This window comes from Oncorhynchus clarkii, chromosome 28 (assembly GCF_045791955.1).
Source record: "Oncorhynchus clarkii lewisi isolate Uvic-CL-2024 chromosome 28, UVic_Ocla_1.0, whole genome shotgun sequence".
Taxonomy (NCBI): Eukaryota; Metazoa; Chordata; class Actinopteri; order Salmoniformes; family Salmonidae; genus Oncorhynchus; species Oncorhynchus clarkii.
The window spans coordinates 4,874,131-4,883,134 of record NC_092174.1 but is presented as its reverse complement, the minus strand read 5'-3'; the positions used below and the strand labels follow the sequence as shown (position 1 = coordinate 4,883,134).

General features: G+C 40.7%; 1 pseudogene; it reads right to left on the bottom strand.

The window, feature by feature from the left end:
- Positions 1–2,041: 2,041 nt before the first annotated feature.
- Positions 2,042–3,177, bottom strand: LOC139387291 (B-type lectin plumieribetin-like; annotated as a pseudogene).
- Between the last annotated feature and the right edge of the window lie 5,827 nt (positions 3,178–9,004).

Sequence of the window (9,004 nt, the reverse complement as noted above, 5' to 3'; positions counted from 1 at the left end):
CCCCCCGAAAGTACACCGGTTCCCTGATATCAGACTTCAATACCAGGTTCAGGCCTGACACATCCATACCCCTCGAGCTGCATACACTCCCCATAACATTGTCCCCAACATGCCCAACAATTGCCTTTGACTCCAAACAGGAGGCAATGTTCTCCCCAATGGAATGACCAATCTGCTGTACTATGTCTGCTATCAAATCCATGGAGACCTCCCCACTCCCTGTATTTGGCAAAACTCTTTCATACACATCCTTGGGCGTGTCCATGGGTATCCTATCATCAAAACCCTCCAGTTTGGGCATAGGTGCAGAAGTAACTGGAATTTTGGCTGAACCCCTACCAACAGATGGTGACATATTAAATGACAGGAAACCCCTACCTCTCCCAACACCTTCCATTTTAACAATGGGAAATCAACACCCTAATAAAAATGTAAATAGCAAAACATGTATATATATATATATTAAACCTCACGTCAAAATCTAACCTATATCTAGTACACTGGTAAAACTCACCCTACTTATATCAGATATACATTAGAATTGCAATTAAACAAGTAACACAAAAGTTAATCAATTTCGATAATAAAACGTTCTAGTGGCGCCCTCTTGTGGCGAAATGCGATATCGCCATAAACTGCACCAGCAACGTCTTATCTGATTCTTCAACAGCAACCACGGCGAAGTTCTGAGATGGAAATCCAGTGAAGGATGATCCGATCCAGAAGAACGGTCACGGCACCACTGTAACAGTACTCGTCTTGCGTTGTGTACAATCAGTCATCGACACGGAACTCCAACATGTAGCACCAGTCATGTAGCTTTATTCGCTGGTTTGGTGCTTGTTCACTGGGACAGTTACCAAAATAATACAATTACAATATACAATATAATATATTTAACAATGTACCTGATAAGAACGACACAAAATTGCACGTCATGCAATGCACGTCTCACCATCCAACTCTGCACTCACGCACTGTACAAAATATATGAACCCCCCCCACCAGACACAGTAAGTTGCTAGCTAATACTGGCGGGAATTCTCTACAACAAAATGCACAACAAATATTCTCCAAAAACCGCTGCATCTTATCGAATAACATTTACAAACAATTTGATATAAATTGTACATTTAAATTATCACTTGAGAGTATAAAAATCACTTTTGATGTACAGTGCTTTGCAACCAACAACTTACCGCTGGTTTGGTGCTTGTTCACTGGGACGATTCTAACTGGAACATCCCCCTCGTAAGCAAGCTACGCAAACCAGCCAATAAGATGCCATGTTGAGTAGGTGAAGGCAAAACAAACTCAAACCAAAAACCCATTGGCTTAACAATAAAGTGGCAAGTGGAATCACCAATATAACCCTGTTACACACAACACTTCAAGATAGAAAACCACCATGTGAGAGTCCATCACTACACAATTTGCATCTTCTTGAGGTGTGCGGGGTGGAGCCCTGGTGTGCGTCCAAGCACCCTGGAATTTTGATAAGTGATTGACAGGTCTGAAGTCCAGTCAGGTTAAGAGAGCCTGCCTTGTTTTACAGCTTTCAACAACCAACAACCCTCTGAGTTCTTTTGGAAGCTCCTTCCTTGTCATATTTGGATCTTTGCTGGAAATTCACTTCATGAAGGTGGGACCATCGAGAGAGAGAGCTTGTTTCTTTTCCTTGATGTATTTAATTGGTTTGAACCACAGTGATTGGACACGGGGAGTCCAAAGCTGTGTTCACACTGTAGGCCTTAATGCTCAAATCAGTTTTGTTTTTCAAATCTGTATTTGGAATACTGACTGTCCAAACAGCAAACTACAAGTGAACAAATTAGATAACCTATAGGGAACTATCAAAATAGTGTGACCAACTTAGCAACCTAAGGCTTTCCTCTTGCCAACTTTTTCAGACCAGTGATTACTTAATGGAAAGAATGATTAATTTCTCATCGGGCTCAAAAATCATGTGGACAAGCATCAGGAACTGAAAAACATATGATTCACAAGAAAGTTTTGGGGCATTTAAAATGTTTATTGCATAATCTTTTCACTGTGAGTCAGATACCTTCAGGCTATGTTCCGATATACACACTAGCATACCACTTACAACTCATACACAGCACATCACTTCATTCTAAGTGGTATGTTAATGTGGATATTGGAACACAGGGATTTGATTTATGGTACAGAGTGTGAGTAGTCATCTTCCTTGATGACCCTTAGGACAGAGCCAGTTGCGGTCAGGACATTCACTGCTTGTGGCCCTTGGAGGAAGAAGAGTTCCACATTTCTTCTCCGTCCTTCTCAACGACCAGGTTGCCGTCGTTGCGCAGGTACATGCGGCACATCTTGAACCCTTGACCCTGGCTCTTGGTTTGCCACATCATCTTGTTATCCCTCTTGTACATGACAAAGTTGCAGTCGTCCTGCATGCACAGGCGGTAGGCGTCACACTGGCCGGTGGTGTCAGAGGACCACATCTGCCTCCAGCCATAGATGACAAAGTTACCGTCCTCCTGTGTAGACGAGAGATGAACGATTGTGGTATGCACAGCAATTTGAAAGGTTTTAGGTAGGTGCAAACACACAAACCGTTTGGGAGGCACTACCCTAGTTCAGCTGACTGCAGATGACACATTGTCTGTCTATCTGTAAATGTATTTATATAGCAGCTTTTAAGACGCTTTAAACCTACCTGGAAAACTGCCTTGTACCTTGTTATTGGACCATATGATGTCTCCCTTACGCATCTCATCATACTTGGACATGTAATTCCTGCTCATGATTCTGAAATAAAGAATAAGTAAATAAACCCTGCTTAGCAAAAAATGTAATATATACCTTGCATTTTCTAAATTCCCTTAGAAAATATTTCCATGGCAAAAATGTATAAATTAATAGCTTTTGAAATCGTACAATAATGGGCCATTCAGTGGACCACCTTTCAAAAGGTGAATAGCACCCTTCACATGAGGCATTTTGACAGTTGGCAAGAATTTAAGTGGCCTTCAAAGACATTTCCGTTTTTTGGTGATTGAAATCACTGCTTGGAGTTATCTCCCGTAATACAACATTTAGCAGGATACATGCTATACCCAGATACTTAAGTTGGTAAACCCCCGTTATGATACTCACAGGCCGTGTGTGGTTCAGTAGTTTGGATTGATAAGGCTGGAGGTTCCAGATGAAGTGAAGCTGGTAAAGAACTGTCCTTTTTATACCCACGGAGAAGAGGGCAAGATGGAGAGAGTGGAGGAGGAGATTGAAGCAGAATACAGGTTTATTTCATGGCTGAATGGACACTGGGATGCATAAGACACCCATGAACCCAGTAAAACGTGTGGTAATTAATTGGACTGGAATCTTGAAAAATAAGATGCTTTCATAGTTTGGATTAGATTGCCTAGATTAGACTTTAATCATCTTCAGCTGGTGGATCTGGCTGGACACATTGAGGGTGCTAAATACTTGTTTTGAACTGGTCTTGTGATAATCTTTTAAAAGATCAAATCGTTTATAAAGTTACATTTGATTTTTGGTGGCCAAGTGTTCCTCTGAATTTCGTTCATAGTAGTGACTAATTAGCCCCTACATTTTGGGGGAATTATTTAGCTACTGAAAAAGTGTTAGCTGGTAGGCATGTTTTGCATTCTAGATAAGTATTGAATGTTGTTTTAACACCATCTACCTTTAGCCGATCATTACAGTATATTGTTACTTTGATGTGTCCTATTTCGTTTTTCGAGGTACCAGTACTGGTCATGCTTCAGATTGGATAAGGAATATCACTAATGGTGTGGCCTTCAGCAAGCACATTAATGCTGTCTTCAAATGCTCATCGGAACTGGGAAATCTCCCAGTTATGAGTCATAAATTTGATGTGATTGTGTTCAAGTTTTAAAAAATGATTCAACCAAGGAGATTTTAGCTCGGTAGATGAGCTATCTAACGTTGCTCATGATAAAGTTAGCTAACATTGAGAGTATGGTTACACTAGCTACATTATCCACATTGATAAGTTTGACACTGTCAATGGATTTGCTTGATCATCTTTTGGTTGAAAAGGTGAAAGGTCAGTGATGAAATGTCACAACTTGTAAACTCGGGGTATCAACGTTATCTCTTACTTTCCCCCTTGGAATTCCAACTTGGGACAGTTGTTCAAGTGGTTATTTTCCAGTTGGAACCTTGTATTTCCCACTTCCAAGGAGTTGTTGGAAATGTTGGAAAGTTTCCCTTCAATCAATCAATTGTATTTTCTTATTTTATTTTTTTTATCTTTTGATGTTTGAAAACAGCTTCCCTCAGAACCTGACCTTTTTGATGAAGGTGCACTTTCCCCTACAGTAAAACAATATGTTGGAGAAGATAAAAACAAATAATCACAAGTATTTATTTGTGATTGAAGATGTGGGTGAAGACCAAATAAAAGTATCAGTTTTCACTGATAACATAATTTTGTATGAAGGCCTTTCACATCTGTTTCTTCTTTGAAAGAGATACTTTAATGTGATGTGTCGAACGATCACCAAGCAAGTAAGAGCGCACATTTTCAATTACCAATAAACTCTGAAAAATGAAACTACTGTAAAATGAAATGTTGTGCTACTACAAAAAAGCTAAGTCGTTCATTCTTTCCCTCTGAGTAAGGGCCAGCATTTAACTGTCAACATCAATAATAATATTTGACCACGTAATAATATTTGCCCACGATTAACATGAAATCAAATGAAAACTGTAGCTCTCCCTTTATTTGAGAAATGCTGTTGCTCTTCTGCTGAAGTCAGCATTCCTTCCAGACTAATAGACAAGCTTCTTTCAGGGTGTAATTTAAAATCATCTGATTAGATTTGCGAGAGGCGTCTGACTTGTTTGTGAATATGATTAGATCCAATATGCACAAGGTTTTTATCTGTGAAAATGGAAAGAAAACTGTACCTGTTCTCTGCATTGAGATCCAGATCTAGCTATCTGTTAATTTACTGAAGTGTAATCAAAAGGGACATTATGAGAGCATCACTATCTGTGCAAATTCAGTTAGAATGGGGTGAGGGGGGAACATGGGATCATGTATCTGGCAGGCTGTAGTCGTTTAACCTATCTGCAAATCTGAAGATGGACTTCAGTTGAAATTGTATTTATAGAGATGATATAAACTAATAATCTACTACACCGTGTACATTGTTGTTAATTTTCACATTCAGGTGTGAGGTGTCAGATCGAACAATGATGTGTAGACGATAATAGAATAATATAACAGCAAAGTACAATGTGTTGAAGAAATGCTTGGGCACATAATTTATCATTTTATTTGCTTATGATGGTGTAATAATGACAATCCATAACACTCTGTCCTTCATATAAGTCCCTTAACATTTTGGAGATAGTGTTATTGTTTTTTCCTTCAAGGGACGTTCTTAACCTTGAAGGCTGGCACCAGGGCAGTCTAATCAATCAAATTTCAATCAAATGTATAAAGCCGTTTTTACATCAGCAGATGTCACAAAGTGCTACACAGAAATACAGCCTAAAACCCCAAACAGCGAGCAATGCAGATGTAGAAGGTGGCTAGGAAAACTTGACTATAGATGTTTTATTAGTCTATTTATATACTCAATATTTTCTGTGCAACATTATATGCTTTATTACCTGCATATATCCAATTGCATGTTTTACAAATGACTTCATTATCAAGTAAAAGATAAAGACCCCAGGAAACAAACACAAGCACACAGAAAATATACTTTTTAACATTCTCTTTACTGAATGAGCTCTGTCGACAGAGTGTTGAGACCACTCCTCTAAAATGTCAATTGAAGGTTTACCACGAGAGAGTTAATGTGATTGGATGTTAATTATTTGACTCGGCTACCTGTATTTGACATTGTGTTGTTATTTCGCTGAACACTAGATGGTTTAATTTTATTTTAGGCTGTGAAACAAAATAAACATTACCCAAATGTATAGCCCCATTGGAAAATCTAAAAGGACTGATTGGAAATGTGAATCAGATTTGTATTTGGCGTACCCCCGGCGGCATTGCGTGTACCCCAGTTTGGGATTAGCCGTGCTAGGGCAACAAGGACATGAACCAAAATAGCAAATTAAACTGAAAAACACTTGCTATTCTTTTAAGAAAAACATGTGTATGTAAATGCACATAAATAATTAGCCTAAATGTCAAGGTGTTCCACTCCTTTACTTAGATTTGTGTGTATGAGGTATTTGTTGTGAAATTGTTAGATATTACTTGTTAGATATTGCTGCATTGTCGGAACTAGAAGCACAAGCATTTCGCTACACCCGCAATAACATCTGCTAAACTCATGTATTTGACCATTAACATTTTATTTGATTTATTGTCCTGTTGGAAGGTGAACCTTCGTCCCAGTCTGAGGTCCTGAATGCTCTGGAGCAGGTTTTTCTCTCCGTACCTTGCTCCCTTCATCTTTCCCTCGACCCTGACTAGTCTCCCAGTCCCTACTAGTGAAAAACATCCCCACAGTATGATGCTGCCACCACCATACGTGACGCTTGGAATTCAGTCCAAAGAGTTCAATCTTGGTTTCTTCAGAGCAGAGAATCTTGTTTCTCGTGGTCTAAGAGTCATTAGGTGCCTTTTGTCAAACTCCAAGCGGGCTGACATGTGCCTTTTACTGAGTTACTTCCGTCTGGCCACTCTACCATAAAGGCCTGATTGGTGGAGTGCTGCAAAGATGGTTGTCCTTCTGGAAGATTCTCCCGTCTCCACAGAGGATCTCTGGATCTCTGTCAGAGTGATCATCGGGTTCTTGGTCACCTCCCTGACCAAGGCCCTTCTCCCCCGAGTGCTCAGGTTGGTCAGCTGGCAAACTCTGGGAAGAGTCTTGGTGGTTCCAAACTTCTTCCATTTAGGAATGATGTAGGCCACTGTTCTTGGGGACCTTCCGTGCTGCAGAAATGTTTTGGTACCCTTCCCACAGATCTACACAATCCTGTCTCTGAGCTCTACGGACAATTCCTTCGACCTCGCGGCTTGGTTTTTGCTCTGACATGCATGTCAACTGTGGGACCTTATATAGACAGGTGTGTGCCTTTCCAAATCATGTCCAATCAATTGAATTTACCACAGGTAGACAGACTCCAGTGAAGTTGAAGAAACATAAAGGAAAAAATATTATTGTATCCATGTTAGAATCAGGCTTTAATGTAACAAAATGTGGAAAAAGTCAAGGAGTCTGAATAATTTCCGAATGCACTGTATATTTAGAGCCATATCCATGCAATGCTTATAGAAGAACTCATGTCAAGTGTTATTGAAGTGTTGTGGTTGCAGGTTCACCTGTCTCATCTAAAGCCTATTCTTTTAGGGTGATGCTATAGGCCACAAAGTGCTAACAGTCAGTATCTAGATAATGTGTGTTAAATGCTTGATCGTGTATGTGATGTAAACAGAGAGGTCTACTTTCTTGGGGACATGAATATACACTGTTTTTTATCATCTGTGCTCTCATTCTGTGCGCAAATCTGTTTACATCCCTGTTAGCTTATCATTTTTCCTTTGCCAAGATAATTCCATCCACCTGACAGGTGTGGCTGATTAAAAAGCATTAGCATTACACATCTGCACCTTGTGCTGGAGACAATAAAAGTCCACAAAAATGTGCACCTTTATTTAACCAGGTAGGCTAGTTGAGAACAAGTTCTCATTTGCAACTGCGACCTGGCCAAGATAAAGCATAGCAGTGTGAACAGACAACACAGAGTTACACATGGAGTAAACAATTAACAAGTCAATAACACAGTAGAAAAAAAGGAGAGTCTATATACATTGTGTGCAAAAGGCATGAGGAGGTAGGCGAATAATTACAATTTTGCAGATTAACACTGGAGTGATATATGATCAGATGGTCATGTACAGGTAGAGATATTGGTGTGCAAAATAGCAGAAAAGTAAATAAATAAAAACAGTATGGGGATGAGGTAGGTAAAAATGGGTGGGCTATTTACCGATAGACTATGTACAGCTGCAGCGATCGGTTAGCTGCTCAGATAGCAGATGTTTGAAGTTGGTGAGGGAGATAAAAGTCTCCAACTTCAGCGATTTTTGCAATTCGTTCCAGTCACAGGCAGCAGAGAACTGGAACGAAAGGCGGCCAAATGAGGTGTTGGCTTTAGGAATGATCAGTGAGATACACCTGCTGGAGCGCGTGTTACGGGTGGGTGTTGCCATCGTGACCAGTGAACTGAGATAAGGCGGAGCTTTACCTAGCATGGGCTTGTAGATGACCTGGAGCCAGTGGGTCTGGCGACGAATATGTAACGAGGGCCAGCCGACTAGAGCATACAGGTCGCAGTGGTGGGTGGTATAAGGTGCTTTAGTGACAAAACGGATGGCACTGTGATAAACTGCATCCAGTTTGCTGAGTAGAGTGTTGGAAGCAATTTTGTAGATGACATCGCCAAAGTCGAGGATCGGTAGGATAGTCAGTTTTACTAGGGTAAGTTTGGCGGCGTGAGTGAAGGAGGCTTTGTTGCGGAATAGAAAGCCGACTCTAGATTTGATTTTCGATTGGAGATGTTTGATATGAGTCTGGAAGGAGAGTTTACAGTCTAGCCAGACACCTAGCTACTTATAGATGTCCACATATTCAAGGTCGGAACCATCCAGGGTGGTGATGCTAGTCAGGCGTGCGGGTGCAGGCAGCGAACGGTTGAAAAGCATGCATTTTGTTTTACTAGCGTTTAAGAGCAGTTGGAGGCCACGGAAGGAGTGTTGTATGGCATTGAAGCTCTTTTGGAGGTTAGATAGCACAGTGTCCAAGGACGGGCCGGAAGTATATAGAATGGTGTCGTCTGCGTAGAGGTGGATCAGGGAATCGCCCGCAGCAAGAGCAACATCATTGATATATACAGAGAAAAGAGTCGGCCCGAGAATTGAACCCTGTGGCACCCCCATAGAGACTGCCAGAGGACCGGACAGCATGCCCTCCGATTTGACACACTGAACTCTGTCTGCAAAGTA